Source organism: Nicotiana tomentosiformis, chromosome 6 (assembly GCF_000390325.3).
Source record: "Nicotiana tomentosiformis chromosome 6, ASM39032v3, whole genome shotgun sequence".
Lineage (NCBI taxonomy): Eukaryota > Viridiplantae > Streptophyta > Magnoliopsida > Solanales > Solanaceae > Nicotiana > Nicotiana tomentosiformis.
Window position 1 is genome coordinate 33158709 of NC_090817.1, and position 18683 is coordinate 33177391.

The window sequence follows — 18683 nt, forward strand, 5'->3', positions numbered from 1 at the left end:
GTGATGTTGCATAAATGGTGGGTAAGAAGGTTCTACTCAGATGTTTCGCCCATGAAGGGTGTGATGAGGTTCGGAAAGAAGGGAAAGTTGAACCCTAGGTATATTGGTCCTTTTGAGGTGCTTAAGAGATTTGGAGAGGTGGCCTACAAACTTTCCTTACCACCTAGTCTATCGGGAGTTCACCCAGTGTTTTATGTTTTCATGTTCTGAAAGTATTATAGAGATCTATCACATGTTTTGGACTTCAACATGGTGCAGTTGGATGAGGATTTGACTTATGATGTGGAGTCGGTGGCCATTGTGGGTCGGCAGGTTCAAAAGTTGAGGTCGAAGAATATAACATCAGTGAAAGTTCATTGGAGAAGTCAGCTGCTTGAGGAGGCTACTTGGGAGACCGAGCAGAAGATGCGGAGTAGATATTATCACCTTTTTGAGACTCCAGGTATGATTCTAGACCCGTTCGAGGATGAACGTTTGTTTAAAAGGTGGAGAATGTAATGACCCGACCGGTCATTTGAGTATTTTAGCTTTGTTTCCCCTATTTGATGCTTTACAAATGTGTATTTGTGGTTACGTAATTTGCCGGGATGATTGGTTTAGTTTCGAGGAGGTTGTGGAGTGAATTGGGACACTTAGTCCCAAGGTTGGAAGCTTAAGTTGTAAGAGTTGGCTGCAGTCTGACTTTTGTGTAGACGACTCCGGAATGGTATTTTGATGATTCTAATAGCTTCGTATGGTGATTTTGGACTCAGTGTGTCTGAAATTGGATTTGGAGGTCTGTAGGTTGGTTTGGTCCTTTTTGGCAAAAGTTGGAAAGTTGAAGGTTTGGAAGGTTAATACGTTTGACCTAAAGTTGACTTTGATGATACCAGGTTTGGATTGTGGTTCTGGGAGTTGGAATAGGTCAGCTATGTCATTTGGAACTTACATGCAAAATTTTATGGCAGGCGGGTTATTCTTCACATTCTAGAAGTTGTGATCACGTTCGCGATGCTTTGGGAAAAGGGGAGTAGCCTTCGCGATCGCATGAGAGTCGACGTGTTCGCGTAGAAAGGAGGTCAGCATGGGCGTCTGGCTGTATGACTTCACAATCGAGATGTTTTGCCTGTTTTCACTTAGGGTCAGGAGTGTATTGTGCTTCGCGTTCGCGTCCCTACTAGGAACATAACTGAATGAACCTCTCCGCTCAAACCTTGGCACGTCCGACATTGCCAAAGTCATGGTCTTAGCGTGACAATCCAGAATAGCGTGATATAGTGACAACCAATACATGCCCAAGAACATGCCAATGTCTACCATGCTGAGTAACAGAAGGTCTACCCCAGTCTCATAACCCCCGATAGAGACCGCACACGAGCTATAAACGTGATCTACCACAATAGAATCCCAACCGGCGTAGGCACATAAACAGGGCACTCAAACAATCACGAGACATGTCCAGATATGAACCAAAATAGGATGACATATACGAATAAGTGGAATCCGGATAAAATAAAACCGAGGCATCTCCATGGCAAACCAGAACAATACCTGTGATGACCGCATCAGATGACTCTGTCTCAAGTCTAGATGGGAATGCATAGAAACATAGCTGAACCCCACCACTTTGAACTCCACCTCTCGGACGACCTCTCCCTGGCTGGCCTCCACCTCTAATGGCCTGACCACCACCCCGGGCTGCCTGACCCCTGCCTCTAGCTGGCTGAGTGGGCGGTGGAGCAACCGGTGTCACAATCATGGCGCAAGTACCCTACTGTGGCATGCTGCTATGCGACCTGGGGCAAAACATCGCGACGTGCCTCAGATCTTCACAAGTATAACAAGTCCTCGGCTGCTGTGACTACTGACCCAAAAACTGACCATGTCGACCTAAATAACTACCCTTATAACTCTGAATATGAGGTGTACTAACCAGAACTGAAGGTGCGTTGTACGCTAGCTGCTCAGGATGAGACCCATAAGAACCACGACTGCCCGAAGCACCGTGTGATACCTGAAGTGCTAACTGAATTATCCTGATGGGATGACCTCTACCAAATGAACCCCTGCCTCTAGATGAGGCACTACTGAAACCACCAGAATGATGAGGCCTCTTCTCAGATTCTGCCTCTCTACCCTGACTACAAATCTTCTTCATCCATCTGGCAATCTCTACAACCCGAGTGACAGAAATATCATCTTCAGTCTTTCTGGACATCTGTAGCCTGATTCCATAAGTAAGGCCATCTATAAATCTCCTAACTCTCTTCCTCTCGAAAGGGATCAAGACAATTGCATGGCGAGATAAATCCACAAATCTGGTCTCATACTGGGTAACAGTCATGCTACCCTGTTGGAGGCTCTAAAACTGGCTGCGGTAGTACTCTCTCAAAGTTAAGTATATGAACTTCTCTAAGAATAGCTGAGAGACCTGATCCCAAGTGAGTAGAGGTAAACCTGCTGGTCTGCCCCGAACATACTCCTGCCACCACCTTTTGGCAGAGCCATGCATCTGGAACACTGCAAAGTCGACTCCATTGGACTCCACTATACCCATGTTGCACAATACCCATGACAAAGGTCTAAGAAATCGTGGGGGTCCTCTGAAGGTATACCGCCAAAGCGAATAGAAAATAACTTGATAAACTTGTCCAATCTCTTCAGTCCCTCCGATGACAACGCAAGACCCTCCCCGTACTGTATAGCAATAATAGACTGAACTTTTCCAACTGGTGGAACTGTCGGAGCCTGATATCTGTAAGCCATATGCTCTGGAGTGTGAGTAGCGGGAGTTCGGGCTCCTCCCATATGCTGAGAGACGGCTGGTGCCATAAGAAGCACACCGACATGGGCCACACTCTCTATAAGGCCCACCAGGCGGACTAGGGTGTTTGAAGTACCGGGTAGCAATGAACCACTCTGGGACCTGAGCTGGTCCAACCGTCGCATACTGAAAAGGGATCTCCTCCTCCTGCTCGATCTGAGGCTCTGAAATAGGTGTTGCTGCGCATTCTCTAGGGTGAGCTCTACCTCTGGCTCTACCTTGGCCCTTGCCTCTACCCTTGTAATGGCATCTACCTGGGCCTCCGGATCCTAGTCAATTGTAGATGTTGTGCATGTCCTCACCATCTGTGAGAGAATAAGAATAGAATGATTCAAACTTCAGTGATAGAATAAAGTCGCACGACAGAGTAAGAAAGAAGTGAAATTTCCTAAAGCCTTATAGCCTCTAAAAGATAAGTATAAACGTTTCCGTACCGATCCTCCAGACTCTACTAAGTTTGCTCATGACTCATGAGACTTAGGCAACCTAGTGGTCTAATACCCAAAATCCCAACCGCGAGGCCGTGATGGCGCGTAACACCGAATGCCAGGCAAGCTAACAGAACAAATAATATGAAAAGAAGAAAGAAAGCAATAAATATCTAATAACTGATCAAAAGACATAACATAAACTACCCCAGAATTTGGTGTCACAAGTACATGAACGTCTAGATCCAACTAAATATAAGGTTTGAAAAAAATACAACATTGTCCGAAACAAAATAGAAACAATACATGAAATAGGAAAGTGACTCCAGGGTCTGCAAATGGAGTGTAGCTCTACCTCGAATCACTGACTGGTAGCTGTTGCGTACCTCTCGGGACTCCACTAGTACCAACATCAAAATCTACACAAGAAGTACAGAAGTGTAGTATGAGTATAACCAATCCAATATACTCAGTAAGTATCGAGCCTAACCCAAACGAGGTAGTGACGAGGCTAAGACAAGACACCTACTAAAGCATTTAAAATAATAACGGGATGGGGGGCATATGAAAAGGGCAACAACAGGATCAACAAGTACAGAATCACCAAGTAAGTTTCTTTCCAAAATAAGCAACGAAATTGCCAAGTTAAATCCAGAATCCAAGTATCAAGTAAAATCAATGAAATAATCAAATTGCACGGTATCACCCTTCATGCCTTTGCTCTCATCCTTACTATATAATGTAAATAAAACATGTGCATGGTATCACCCTTCATGCTTTTACTCTCATCCTCACATGATATGATTATGTCAAGCAAGTGCACGACATCACCCTTCGTTCTTTTACTCTCTTCCTCACATGATAATATAAATGCAATGGAACGGCATCACCCTTCATGTTTTAACCTTACGTTCACTCAAGTAATGATATAAATATGGTACGACAACACCTTTCGTGCTTTTCACTCTTCCTCACCAAGTAATAATAATAAACCAAATTATTAAGCAAGGTGGTAAGCAAATTTTAACTTCAACCATGGTGGTAGAATAATCAAATTCAACTTTCAAATATCACCACATCCTCAACATGAGCAATAAATACGTAAGCGAACAATTGAAGAATAAATAATCTAACTAAGACATGGAAAGCATAGCAAATGAAACAACATGGTACAAATGAGACAAATTCCTCCCTCATGCTTTAACCCATGAAAACATGTATATACTCGTCACCTTACATATACGCAGTCTCCACACATAATTCATGTAGAAAATAGACCAAACAAGTCCTAATTCTCTCAAGTCAAAGTTAATCACGACACTTACCTCTTTCTGCAACACAAATCAACAATCAATCACGGCCTTGCCCTTCGAACAAGCCTCCAAACCAATCAAATCTAGCCAATTATCAATCAAACACTTCAAAATAAGTTTTAGAAACTACCCACGAATAAAAAAAGGTTTAATTTTGATCATTTTTTAAGAAACCAACAAAAGTTAACCCCGAGGCCGCTTGGTTGAATTCTGAAATTCGGACCAAAATTTGATTACCAATTTACGCTCGAGCCTGGTTATATGATTTGTTTCGAAATCCGACCTCACTTTGAGGTTTAAATCTCAATTTTATAAAATTTCTAAATTCTACCCAAACCCCTAATTTCTACCATAAAATTCATAGATTTGATGTTAAAAATTCATGAAAAGTAATGGGGGATTAATGAAAAATGAATTAGAGTTGCTTACCAATGAATTTGAGGAGAAATTGTTCTTCAAAAATCGCCTCTAGAGTGTTTAGGTTTGAGAAATGGTGTAAGAGCTAAGTCCCGATTGTTTTCTCTTTTACCCAGCTGTAAACGTTGCAATTGCGAACATTGAGAACTTTTGTTTGCAATTGCAAAGTCCCCAAATGCGAAACATTGATCACAAATGCGATCAGTGCATCAGATGCACAAATGTCACAAATGCGACAAAAGCTTCACATTTGCGATGGTCCCTCCCTCTGCAAATGCGAACTAAGCTTCGCTTTTGCGAAGCTTCCCCAAAGTTGCCAGAGTCGCAAATGCGAGACTCCAGCCGCATTTGTGATTTCTCAGCCTTCGCAAATACGGTTCCTTCTTCGCAAATGCGAAGTTCCCCATTCCAAGTGCCTTTCGCAAATGCGATCACATGACCGTAAAAGCGAAGCTCGCAAATGCGAGATCTGCAGGCTTGCACCAGCAACTGTTGGGCACCAGGAGTCCCAAAATTATCTGTAACACCTCCAAAATTTTACCCGATCCCCTCGGGCTCCACATCGAACATGCATACAAGTGTAATAACATCCTACAAACTTGCTCTCTACCTCAAATCATAAAATAACACCAAATAACTTCATCAAAACTCAAGATTTCAAATTTAAAACTCATTTTTACAATCTTTTACATAATGTGTCGTATACGCTCGGGTCACCTCGGACCCCAATCAAATATGCGTATAAGTTCAAAAATATCATACAAACCTACCGAAAATGTCAAAACACTGATCCATGATCATTTACCAAGAATGTTAACCGTGTTCAACTCTAATCTTATTTTTAAATCAAAAATTATATTTTCTTCAAAATTTTACGTAAAAGCTTTCCGAAAAATGATACGGATGATGCACGCAAATTAATAAACATCAAATGAAGCTATGAGAGGTCCTAAAATACTGAAATTAAGACTAGTATTTAAAATGACCTATCGGGTTGTCACAAAAATTTCTTTATCAACGAAAGTCTTTATTTCTTTTTTCCAAATTGCATATGCTGTTTCATTCCTCTAAGGATTGTTTTCAAACCCACTTTTATTAATGAAGTTTAATCCAAATTATTTTCTTTACTTCATTCATTTTAACACTCCTCACATAGTTTAATCAATAATCAACTGGCATGATTAATCATCTAGCTATATTTAGAAGTAATAATTAATCATTTTTGTAGGCTTTAATCGCATAATCCTACTTATTAGTTTGAAATCTAGACGTAAACCACAGTTATGGACCTCAACAAGTGCTTACACCTACTTTTCGAGGTAATATGAACCCTTACCCAATCTTTGGTGGCGCATACTAGTTTAACTAGAGTTATTTGCAAATATGTGTCCTAACGTATCTTAAACATTATTAGGCAGCGACTCCTCTCTTTTATCCCATTTAAAAGAGTTGTCACATGCTGAAATCCACATTCGCAAGAAAAATGGGGTGCAATAGCATATCGACTCCTCTGGGGATAGTTGACTTAATACCCTTGACATATTAGGGCTTCCAGTATGACCATGTCTAAGTCTAAAGGGCTCTACAATCCAAAAAGGACACAATCACAACTTATTTGCATTTTGAGGAATAAATGGGCCTAAATGTTGACTCTCAAAAATAAGGGAAGAATATAAACTAATCTTTTAACAATCCAGGGTTTATCCAAGGTTTAGCTTGGTCTCGTACATTCTCGATCTATTGAAGGATTGGTAGAAAGATTTGGGTACTCATTCGTAAGATGAAGTGCACAAAGTGTTGGGGAATCTACCTTCGCTAATGAAAGTCAAATCATGCAAAGAACTCATCGAAACAGCCATGCCTTTTGGGACAAAAAGAAGATGGTATTCAGGTTTGGGGATGTTGAATTGATACCATAGTTGGAGGAAATTTGGGGGGGGGGGGGGGGAGAGGTTATGTTGAACGTGCAATTTTGATATGGAGGAATAAAAAGTGGGAAAAGGCTGAGGAGATCATTCCGAAAAATCCCTTACTGTGACAATTTTGCGAAAAGCTTGGCTTGCGAGGAGGAAAAATAATGACCCATGTGATGAAGTCCAAAATTTTTTATGGTCATGAGTATGCTCGAATAATATAAAACATATAATCCAGTGTCTCGCTTCATGGAACTAGAAGAGGATTTTCACATTCATTGTTTATTTTCTGGGATTAGTGGTTTTTCCTCGAGGAGCAAAAGACGAAATTCACACGGACTTATTACGGTAGTGGATGCAAAGTTCAATGGGATAGATGGTTAACATGGCACTATATGCCTATGATTTTGGATGATATTTATCGGTCTCTGAGTCGCTGCAAGGATGGGGCTAGACATTTCGAGGGGTATAACTTGTTGCTTCAAATTTGGTTAATTGAACATCTCCAAAAAGTTAACGGATATCATACACTTTGCAAACCTGTTGTGGGTGAAGTTTAAAGTTGATCAGTTAAGAGATGGATTTGATCTTCGATTCTTGGTTTTATTATTTTTTTTAATGTTTAGAGTCTTGGGACAAGTTTGTATAAGGTATATGGACTTGTTGGAATAATTTGGACAGGGTCCCAAGGGAATTAAGTATGATTCATGCCATTTCGGTTGAGTTTGCAGCAATTGATTTGCTGGTGTGCTGGTGTGCTTTGCGATGGTGGAGCAGAGTCACGCAATCGCTGGGAAATGTTTTTGTGCGGGGGTAGGCTGTCCATCATGGATGAGGAGTCACGATTACGTAGTGTTGAGGATCTAGGCATCGCGTTCGCATGGAGAGCTTGCATTCCCGAAGAGCAAGAGTTAGGCTAGAGGATTTGGCCTTTGCATACGTGAATAGGTTGCTCGCGTTCTCGTAGGAGGGGCGTTTGTTGGCTTTCATGATCGCGTGAGTCCTGTCGCGATCGCTGAGAAAAGATTTTCAGGCGGTGGATTTTTATGTTTTGCGATCGTGCAACAACGAGATCGCGATGGGTAGTCATTTTATCACATGACTTGAGGGTTACTTTAGGGATCAAGAAAATAAAACAACCCCCCGATATTGAAGGTTGGATCAGGCTACTAGATCGTTTGACAGAAAAATCGGTCCAATAAATATTTGACTGTTTTCCCTCCATATTTAGTGATTTATGCCAAAGATCCACCGTAATTAATTTTGATGGATTTCTTCTTTCTCCGCATCTTGATAATGTCCTTGACGAACATGATCTTATCACTTTATAGTCAATTATGTAGCGGTCCATGTTTCTTACCCTTGGTATGGTCTGCATGCTCCCAGTTTTTCTTAAAATCCTTATTAGCAAGTAGGGCTGAAGGCCTCGAACTCCTATAAAAACTAAGTATATTGACTCATTGACATAAACCACAATATATATGGAGGAAAACCAGTCAAACATCTATTGAATCGAGTCTTCTATAAAACAGTCTAGTAGCCTAACTCAACCTTTAACATAGGGGGCCATTTGATCTTTTTGACCCTCGAAGCAACCCTTAAGTCGTGTGACAGAATATAGTCATCCCCAGTTGGCTTGCAAAGTGTCTGATTTTCGTTAACCTTTTGGAGATATTCAATTAGACAAAGTTGAAGTAACAAGTTACACGCCTCGAAATGTCTAGCAATATCCTTGTAGCGACTCAGATATAGATAAATGTCAGCCAAAATCATAGATACCATTGTGGTATGTTTACAATTATCCCATTGAACATTGCATTAGCTACCATCGGAATATTGAGTGTGAATTTCTTCTTTTGCTCCTCGAAAAAAAAACACTAACCCCAAAAAACAAACAACGAATGTGAAAATCTTCTTCTGGTTTCATGAATCGGAACATTGGGATTCTATGTTGTATATTTCTTGAGGAAACCCATGAACGAATCTACCATATAGGTATTGAAGATAATCTTGTACTTTGTTACATGTGTTATTATTTTGCCTTCTTACCGCCCAATCTTTTCGCAAAATTCTTGCGATGATTTTTCAGAATGATCACCTCATCCTTATCCCATTGTTTTCCTCTATAGCAAACGTGTGCTTTCAACATAACCTCAATTTTCTCTAGCAATGGTATCACTTCAACATCCCCAAACCTGAATACTATCCTCGTTTTGTCCGAAAAGGCCATGTTTGCTTCGATAAGTTCTATGAGTGATTTGACTTCCATTAGCGAAGGTAGATGTCCCGACACTTTGTGTGTTTCTTATTGCCCATGAGTATCCAAATCTCTCTATCAATCCTCAGTGGATCGTGAATTTACCAGACCATGTTAAGCCTTAGATTGATTCATGATTGCCTCATTCACAAAAGGTTAGTTTATAGCCTTTCCCTATTTTTGACAGTAAATAAGCAATATTTAGGCATATTTATTTCTCAAAAATACAAATAAGTTGTGATGGCGTCCTTTTAGGGTCATAGACCCCTTTGGACTTGGGAATGATCATACTGTCAGACTTAATATGCAAAAGATATTAAGATAACCTAGTTTGATAAAAAAATAATTTTTTTCTAAAAAACATGTCAGGTTATGGAACAAGAATAGGCTGTTTAGACCAAAGGCTCCACCATTGACGAGCCTACCCACGAAACTTTCCCTTAAGAGGGTATATTTTAGAAGTGCATGGTCGTGAAAATACGCAACCGCTACATGTGTGCAAATGTAAAATTTTCAAGTGGAGGAAATATGAGTGGTATGACAGTTATGAAAGTAGGAACACATAACGAATAAATTAAACTTGTAGGCATGAAAATACTTGGAAAGAATAAAACATATATAATAAAATCAAGACGAATGCGATTAATTAAAATAAGAAAAGAAAATATGGTCGGAATATGTCTTAAAGATAAAGAAATCAAATGAAATATGTAAATTTAACTAACCTAGGTAAAAAAGAGAAGAGGATGTGCATGAAAATTAAGTAAACTAAAGGTGGTTTAAAATTTAAACAAGGGAAGGGGGAAAAGATGTACATGAAAAATAAAAATAAAAATTTGACAAATGATCCAATAAAGGGTAAGGGGGAAAATTGATATACATGGAAGGATACAAACAAAGAAAGTAAGCAGGTAAATCCAATAAGAAGCAACCAAAATTCAATAAAATAAATTCAAAATTTTCACATAGTAATAAAATCTGTTAGGGTAAGAACCTAAGTATCCCCGACAGAGTCATCATGCTATCGCGCCCCATTTTCTGGCAAAAGCGGGTCTCGACATGTGACAATTCTTTTAAATGGGTTAAAAGAGAGGAGCCACCACCTAACGATTTTTAAGGTGCGTTAAGCACCTATTTGCAAATAGCTCTGGTTAAACTAGTTTGCGCCACTAAAGATCAAATAAGGGTTCAAATTTCCTCAAAAAGAAGGTGTTAAATATTTTTCGAGGTCCACAACAGTGTTTTTTATTCTAATTTTAAACTAAGTAGGATTATTAGATCAAAGCATGCAAAGTGATTAATTACTTACTGCTAAGTGATTAGGCGTGCAATGTTATTTAATTTTATTCTAGATGTTTAGTAAAATGAAAGAAGAAAGGAAGCAATTAAGGCGATACAGAAAGAAACTGTTTAAAGGGATTTGTAATGTAATACTTGTAGATTAAAAAAAATATAAAAGAGATTCCGTTTTGATGCAATAGCCTACCTAGGCAGTCCACCTCCGTTTTGTGCAAATATGATATCAGTAGAGTCTAGATAACTCCTCCACTAGTTCATCTAGGACACTATCTACTGCTGCTTGTAATATTTTGGCAAACTTGGGCAACTTATGTGCGCAGCGATGCGCAACTACTGGTATGACTTAATATTAATAAAATGCATCTATCGCACCAAAAAAAAAAAAACATAAAAGAGAAAGAGCAAGTAAAGAACTGATTTGAACAAATGGTAAAGAAGGTCTTTGTTACACGAATGAAACCACAATTTTTACATAAAGAATGCACGAGTTGAGAAAAAAAATTACTAATTTTTAAAATCTACTAACTTGCATAAGATAATATCTAACTAGCCCAGACTTAATAAAACACTATGAAAAGATAAGAGAAAAGAAGTGGTTCGCAAATTTTAAACTAAAAAAAATGGAGTCATAAATTTTAAACGCTAAAGGATCATTTCTAGAGCATTAAATTTTCTTGCGCAGTGGTTCAATACAATAAACTGAAGCAAAATCAAAAGACATCACTATTAAAGGAAAAAAACGGAGAGATGTGACCTGGTTTAAGGATAGCTGAGGATACCGCAGAATGCAATAACTCCATAACTTGTGAGAGTTTCATGCAAGGCTCAATTGGAGGGTGAATTAGTGAAGCTGCAAAGATGAAGCAGGGCAAATCGAGGCTCAGACACCCAAAAGAAAATGTTATTAAAAAATGTGTGCCACCTTAATTAGAGGCGTGGCGTTGCGATGATGGTTAATTTAACTTTGATGGCGGTTTTAATGTGAAGTCAATAATTAACACATAAGCAAGTTAATCAAGTAGTTTGACTAGCCACTGTGAATAAGTATCAAGTAATTAATAAGCAAGCAACAAGTTCACACATAGTGAAGATAATTATTTAATAGTAAGAATTTAAAAACATCGACCGGCTTAGTCATTATTGTAAAAACAAAATTTCATATTGGTTTAGACTTGACCTTATAGTCCTTAGCCTCTCACAAATTATTAGTTAACTTGGAGAGAGAGAGTTCACATATGCATACAAATACTAGAAATAATTAGTTCAAGTAGGGATGAAACAAGGTAGGAACAAAACGTCATTTGTATTAGTAATAGATTTGATTAAAAAAGAAGGAAAGCTATCAAATGACGCACTGGAGAATTTCATTCTCAAGGATACAAATTCTTGTGCACACACTTGAAACTATTATATTATTGTAATGATATTTTACCTATATCTTAATATGGTTCAAATAAAACTAACTACTAAAAAAAGAAGTAAGAAATCAAAGAACCCCTTTTAGTATTCTACAAATATGATTACGAACGAAATTATTCTTAGAACAAGACTATTTGATGTGAGTTAAGACACATTTAGACAAGGGAACGAAAACTGCAGGGAATGCTATTTATGACATTTAGGTGAATTTTACAAATTTAAGCATGGAATCTAGAATTTTAGCAGAGTTGCCAAAAAAGCACACAAAAGGCCCTACATGCAGGATATCTGATCAACAAATAATAATCCATATATCTAGATCACAAATCGCACATAGAGAATTGAAATATAGGAGATTAGGGACTGACTTAGCTTGTTGCTTCCAACAGAATACTTAAAAGCATTCAAATAAACGGCAAATGAGACACGAAAGCAAAACAAATGCATATAAATATAAAATCAAGTTAAAAGGCGAGGAACATAGAAACTCACTTAATAGCTTCTAGCAAGCCCTTGAGAATACTTGGCTGCATACTATACCGAGAATGAAAAATGCGAGAGAGATAGTGTATTGTACTTGAATCGAAATCAAAGAATTAGGGCAGAAATGAGAATTTTATTACTTATAAGATTCAATACAGCAATATGTTCCGACCCGCATATTTTCCGCCCAAATTTGCCGCCTAAAGGGCTGCCAAACGAGCCAAACTAGGCTGCCAAAGAGGTCTTTGCACATGGAGGAAACAATCCAACAGGCTGTCCGGGCCCTCCTAGGGGCTACTTTTCGTCAGCAAAGTCACATGCAGCACAACTGGGCAGGACCACAGTCTGCCAGGACAATCATGGAAGCAGCATGCTGCCAGCAAAGGCATGTGCTGCACAGCTAGGTAGGGCCACATCCTGTCTGGATGAACATGGGAGCAACTGCCTGCCAGCAAGAACTGGGCCACAGCAGCTGGACAAGTCAATTGGCACATGGGCTGCCAACACCTTCCTGGAATCCAGCATAAAGCAGTGCACCACAGGCTGGACGGGCCCACAGCCAGCTTAGCTGCCTGTGGACATTTTTCTGTATAAATAGGATACTTAGGCCTTGTTAGAAGGCAGATCTCTTTACTTGTATTTCCTTCTTTTGTATATGAGATAAACCCCGAAAATTGGCCTTGGCCTCCCATCTTTGTGTGTCTTTCATTTCGTTATCTTCCAACCTTTGAGTTTGTGTGATTGCCTTGGTCCTAAGCACGATTTTGTACTTGTTTCTTGTTAAGGGCTGAAGCAAGAGTATTAGTCAGGCTATCTTGCTGCCCTCGCTGAGCCCCCAGAAAACGGGTCCGCGACAAGTGGTATCAGAGCAAAGGTTATCGACCATGGCAACTGATGAAGATAACGTCAACTTAGACAACATTCGTGGCAGAGACGAGTCACCAACAAAGCGGCAGAAACCAAAGAAGAGAGGAACAAGCAAAGTTCGAGATCCCGCCATAGCCGTAACAAGTGAGGCGCCAGCTTTACCGCTGCCCCCACAACAGGTTAGCCATGGTGAAGATTGTGAGGCTTCTCTCTCAAATCCTTTAAATGTGAGAATGGGTCTCACTGAAGCTAGTTTAGATGCTCTAAACCAGCACATGGGAGAAGTTCTGCATAACTTCCAAGCACTTGAGTCTACGACCCTAGATGGACTAGATGAGGTCAAAGAATCGGTAGATCAAGCGATTTTTTAGCACAAGGAAGGACTGACCAACCTTGAGCTTAAACTGACCGAGGATGTATCAGTTGCACGGGGAGATTGAGCTCCTAAAGCAACAACTGAAGGCAGTAGAGTTAGCTGGTGGTACTGGTCATGTGACAGTGCGGGAGACCAAGATCGAGGGCCCAAAACCGAAGGAGTTTAGGGGCGAACGAGACGCTCAAGAAGTAGAGAACTTCATCTGGAAGATGGAAGACTACTTTGAGCACCTTTACATCGTTGATGAGGCTGCCAAGATCCGGGCATCAACGATGTATCTTGCCGATAACGCCATGCTCTGGTGGAGACGGAAGAAAGCCGACATGGAGAAGGGAACTTGCTCCATCAAGAGCTGGGATCAGTTCAAGTTCGAACTGAAGCGCCAGTTCTACCCCCAAAATGTTGTCAACGAGGCACGTAGGAAGTTGAGAGAGCTCAGGCAAACAACTTCCATAAGCGAGTACGTGAGAAATTTCACGAAACTCATTCTGCAAATTCCAAACTTAGCAAGCGATGACTTGTTATTCACTTTCATCGATGGCCTTCAAGATTGGGCAAGACAGGAATTGCAACGACGTCAAGTCAAAGACGTCGATGAAGCTATTGCAGTTGCAGAGTCCTTAAATAATTATAGGACAGAAGCCACAAAGGCGAGGGACACCAACTTCCAACCGGATGGAGACCATGGATATCGGGACAAGGGCAAACAAGTTGCTGCCCCTGACCGCGATTCCAGAGAACAAGGCAACAAGGCACACTGGCGCGACCGGTACAACCAAAGGAGGAAGGATGCTGGTCCCCGCAATGGTTGTTATATCTGCAAGGACACTAGTCATGGCTACAAAGATTGTCCTTCTTTGAAGAAACTCGACGCCGTAATTACTGCCGAGCGGAGGCTAACAGAGGAAAGAATCCAAGCAGATAAACAAGCCAAAGAAAAACCGCCGCACATAGCTCATCTTGGCAACATGGTACTGGACGCAGTAGTTGTCGAAAAGCCTGCTTTGAAGCAGGCCGCCCAAGGGAAGCATGACATTGTCAAACTGGTTCACGCTCTAGGCGACGATGTGATTGGCAAGGAGCGCCAATCAGGGGAACTAGGATCACTGTTCGTGGATGCACAATTAAATGGACAATCAGTCCGTATCATGGTAGACACCAGCGCGACACACAATTTTGTGTCCGAAGCAAAGGCTAAGTCACTTGGCCTTGTGTTCGGTCCTAGCAGTTCTGTACTGAAGACGGTGAACGCCAAACCCACCAACGTGAAAAGGATCGCCCGCAATGTGCAGCTCAACTTAGGAGCTTGGCAGGGAAACGTGAGTTTCTTTGTCGCTTCCCTGGATGTATTTGATCTGGTGTTGGGCCTAGATTATTGGGATGCAGTGAAGGCATTCATATGCCCATTTCTTAACAAGATCTACATTTATGACCCAAGGGGTCCGTGTGTGGTACCGACAGTTCGGGTACCGCAAGTTGTTAGTTTGCTGTCTGCGATTCAAATCGTAAAAGGCTTCAAGGAAAAGGGAGCACCGATTTTGGCAATCGAGACAGGGACTAAGGAGGTCAAGAGGGACAAAGCCTTGACTCCTTCTGAACAACGAGTCCTTAAGGGTAAGGACTTCATTTCGTGGGCAAAACCGCATGCCATGGGTCCGTACATGGCACCTCCAAAGTTGGAGGATTCAAGGAAGCAACGTGGAAAGCAACTTGGGTCGAGGCATGTCAGTCCGTTAAAGGCACCTTGTAGAGATAAGGATGATATGGAGCGGAGGCAATCCAGGCGACCAACTGTTTTCACAAGTTCTTCGGTCGTCGACAAAAAAGGTCGAGACCATTATCAAGCATCGGGTGATACAAGGAGTAGGTTGGGGCAATTCAAGCGCCCAATTTCTTGTCCGATGGAAAGGGCAACCGACAGAAGGGGCAACGTGGGAAAAATATGAGGCATTGTGGCCGTTCAAAGATCAAGTTCACGACTACTTGAATCATTGTGGCGCCGAGGTCGTCGCTATTTCAAGTGGGGGAGAGTGTTCCGACCCGCATATTTTTCGCCCAAATTTGACGTCTAAAGGGCTGCCAAACGAGCCAAACTGGGCTGCCAAAGACCAGAAGGTCTTTGCACATGAAGGAAACAATCCAACAGGCTGTCCGGACCCTCCTAGGGGCTACTTTTCGTCAGCAAAGTCACATGCAGCACAACTGGGCAGGACCACAGTCTGCCAGGACAATCATGGAAGCAACATGCTGCCAGCAAAGGCATGTGCTGCACAGCTAGGTAGGGCCACATCCTGTCTGGATGAACATGGGAGCAACTGCCTGCCAGCAAAAACTGGGCCACAGCAGCTGGACAAGTCAATTGGCACATGGGCTGCCAACACCTTCCTGGAATCCAGCATAAAGCAGTGCACCACAGGCTGGACGGGCCCACAGCCAGCTTAGCTGCCTGTGGACATTTTTCTGTATAAATAGGATACTTAGGCCTTGTTAGAAGGCAGATCTCTTTACTTGTATTTCCTTCTATTGTATATGAGATAAACCCCAAAAATTGGCCTTGGCCTCCCATCTTTGTGTGTCTTTCATTTCGTTATCTTTCAACTTTTGAGTTTGTGTGATTGTCTTGGTCCAAAGCACGATTTTGTGCTTGTTTCTTGTTAAGAGCTGAAGCAAGAGTAGTAGTCAGGCTATCTTGCTGCCCTCACTGAGCCCCCAGAAAACGGGTCCGCGACAAATAGCTACAATGAAAGAGTAAAATGAAAGAGAACTAATTCGAAGCTCAACTCCATTAATGAGCTTCAAGCTCCTCTGTTGAATTCTGAAAGAATTAGGAAGAAGAAGAAGAAAAAAAAAAGATGAGAAAGATAGAGAGAGAGGGAAAGAGTAGAGAGAAGACATTTTGGATAGTTGGGATTTTGCCAAATCTTGCGTAACCTTTCAGCTAGGTCGATGCGTGCATATATAAGAATGCATTAGTAGTCACGTGCTTCTCATGTGCTCTAATAATATTTGGATTCATGACAATCCATTCCGCTTGAAATTGACCTTGTCCTCGAGGTCATAGAGGAGACAATGGTTAGAAGCTAGATGATGTTTACTTGTTAATGGCAGGTAACACTAAACACACACAAAAGTGCCAATGCCAATGACTGTAACGCAACTGAGTGAGCTTGTGAACTGAAGTCTTCTCACGCTGTCTATCAACTATAACATCAGCCTTTTGTATCTTTAAAATTGTAGCAAGAGATTTTGTCATCCTTGCATAAGTGCCAAGCACAGTCATCCCAAAAAGCTCAGTTTTAAGGCCACCCTTTTGATAATGGCAACTCGTTATTACGCACCAAGGAACTATATTCTTTTCCATTAAATCATCTTCAAACATATTCTTGAACTCACAACCTTCAATAATGAATCTACCAGTTGAGCTTCCCACATCCACAATGTTTGCGGCACTCATTGGAAGCATTGCAGTTGTAGCATTTCGTATGACAAGTAGAATTTCTCCCTTGTGATCTTCACCCAAGGAAAATATCCCTCCACAGTTTTCAACAATTGCTTGTTTGTTTGCACCTTTAATTTTTTTATGCAGTCTAAGTGTTTTTCAGGGAACCAAGCATGCAGTGAACATCAGTAGTACCACTTGTTCCTCCATTCAGAGTCCATTTATCAAGAGATCCATAGTAATTCAAAACAATCAAGTCTTCGAAAGTGAATCGTTTAGCAACTTGTAGCAGCAAACCAGGTCCAGCTAATGCATTCTTGAATATGTCTTCATTTGAGCAATCATGGACTGGAAAATTCAAGAATAAGAATTGGAATTGGAATCCCTCACTGTACTCCACCTTCATTGCCCATGATTTCAAGAGTATAACCAGCTGTTTAAGCATAACTAGCTGTTCCCAATGCAAGATAGACCTATTGGTTGTTCTAAGAGCACCATGCCAACAAATAACAATCACTCTCTTGTCCACGTGAACCACCTCATGGACCCCTTTTTCATTCTCTGAATTTAATACTTCTATGATTTTGAGAGATACAGATAAAATGATAACCACCGCACCAACAATAACATGTAGACTATTTTTTCTAATATCTTGTGCAAGTGTTTTGATGCTTTTTTTTTCTCGGTTATCAATGAGCCCTTGTCCTCGACTACGTCTCCTGAAATCATCAGTACACTTCTTTGTACTGTACCATTTGGGAAAGAGATCAACCCTACACAATTACAGATACGCCACCTAAGCAAGGAGCATATTAAGAAAGTATCCTCTAAGTCACTAACATCAAAATTGATGTTTCTCCAGTAAACATCAAGCAGCGTAGTAAACTGTCTCCGAGTCCACTCAAAAGTTTTATCATAGTCTAGAGAATATGGAATTATGGAAACAAAGAAAATGAAGTACCAACAGCCATTTTTAGCTTTTTTGCGCAACTCATTCAATTGATGCAACAAACTGAATATCATACCTCCCGGATCAAAGACTATGGTAAAGCGATCATCCATATGCCTTTCGTTGTTGACAGGAACAATAATAACCGAAGTCCCGCAAATAACATTTAGTTCGAGCAATTCGTCAAACAACTTAAGGGGGTATTCATAACTCATTCCATATAAAACATGACTGATTCTGCACTGGCTTATCTCAGTTTCAACAAATTCACTCGGCTCATTGAAATTCCCCGCAATTTCAAGTGGAGGTATGAGAGACTCGTTGCCTACCTCAATGTTTTTAAGGCTTAAAGATTTTCTAACATAGGCATCTTCAAGCTCCAAGGGTTTTACAATAGGTTCGTTAGGCACGTCACTCCTTGGTGATTTCTGTAGCAAGTTAACATCTGTTGGTCTCAAGACGACTTCACTTGATGGAATCTCTTGATCACCCAATTCTTCTGTCGCACCCAAATATTCCTTTCGTTTACTTTCATTATCTTCGAGAGTAATTCCAAGCAGCTCCAAGATTTTGTCCATTTTCTGATTGAGTCCATCTAATCCTTCATTCATTCTATCAAAATACGATTTGCTCTGTGCCATAAGAGACTGAAGTCGATTCTCCAATTGCTCTGTATATCCCTCATATGGAATTTCTTCTACCATGGTTGTAGAACTCCCA

General features: G+C 40.8%; 2 long non-coding RNA genes across 2 annotated transcripts; both read right to left on the reverse strand.

Annotated features, from left to right (window-relative positions):
- Window positions 1-3399: 3399 nt before the first annotated feature.
- LOC117276545 (uncharacterized) lies at window positions 3400-4737 on the reverse strand. The gene is made up of 2 exons (XR_004506807.2): window positions 4557-4737; window positions 3400-3650 (listed from the first exon to the last, which is right to left on the reverse strand). It is a non-coding gene; the product is annotated as an uncharacterized lncRNA (long non-coding RNA).
- A 3886-nt stretch (window positions 4738-8623) lies between these two features.
- Window positions 8624-16446, reverse strand: LOC117276544 (uncharacterized). Its single transcript, XR_004506806.2, has 2 exons — window positions 12342-16446; window positions 8624-11280 (listed from the first exon to the last, which is right to left on the reverse strand). It is a non-coding gene; the product is annotated as an uncharacterized lncRNA (long non-coding RNA).
- Window positions 16447-18683: the final 2237 nt, after the last annotated feature.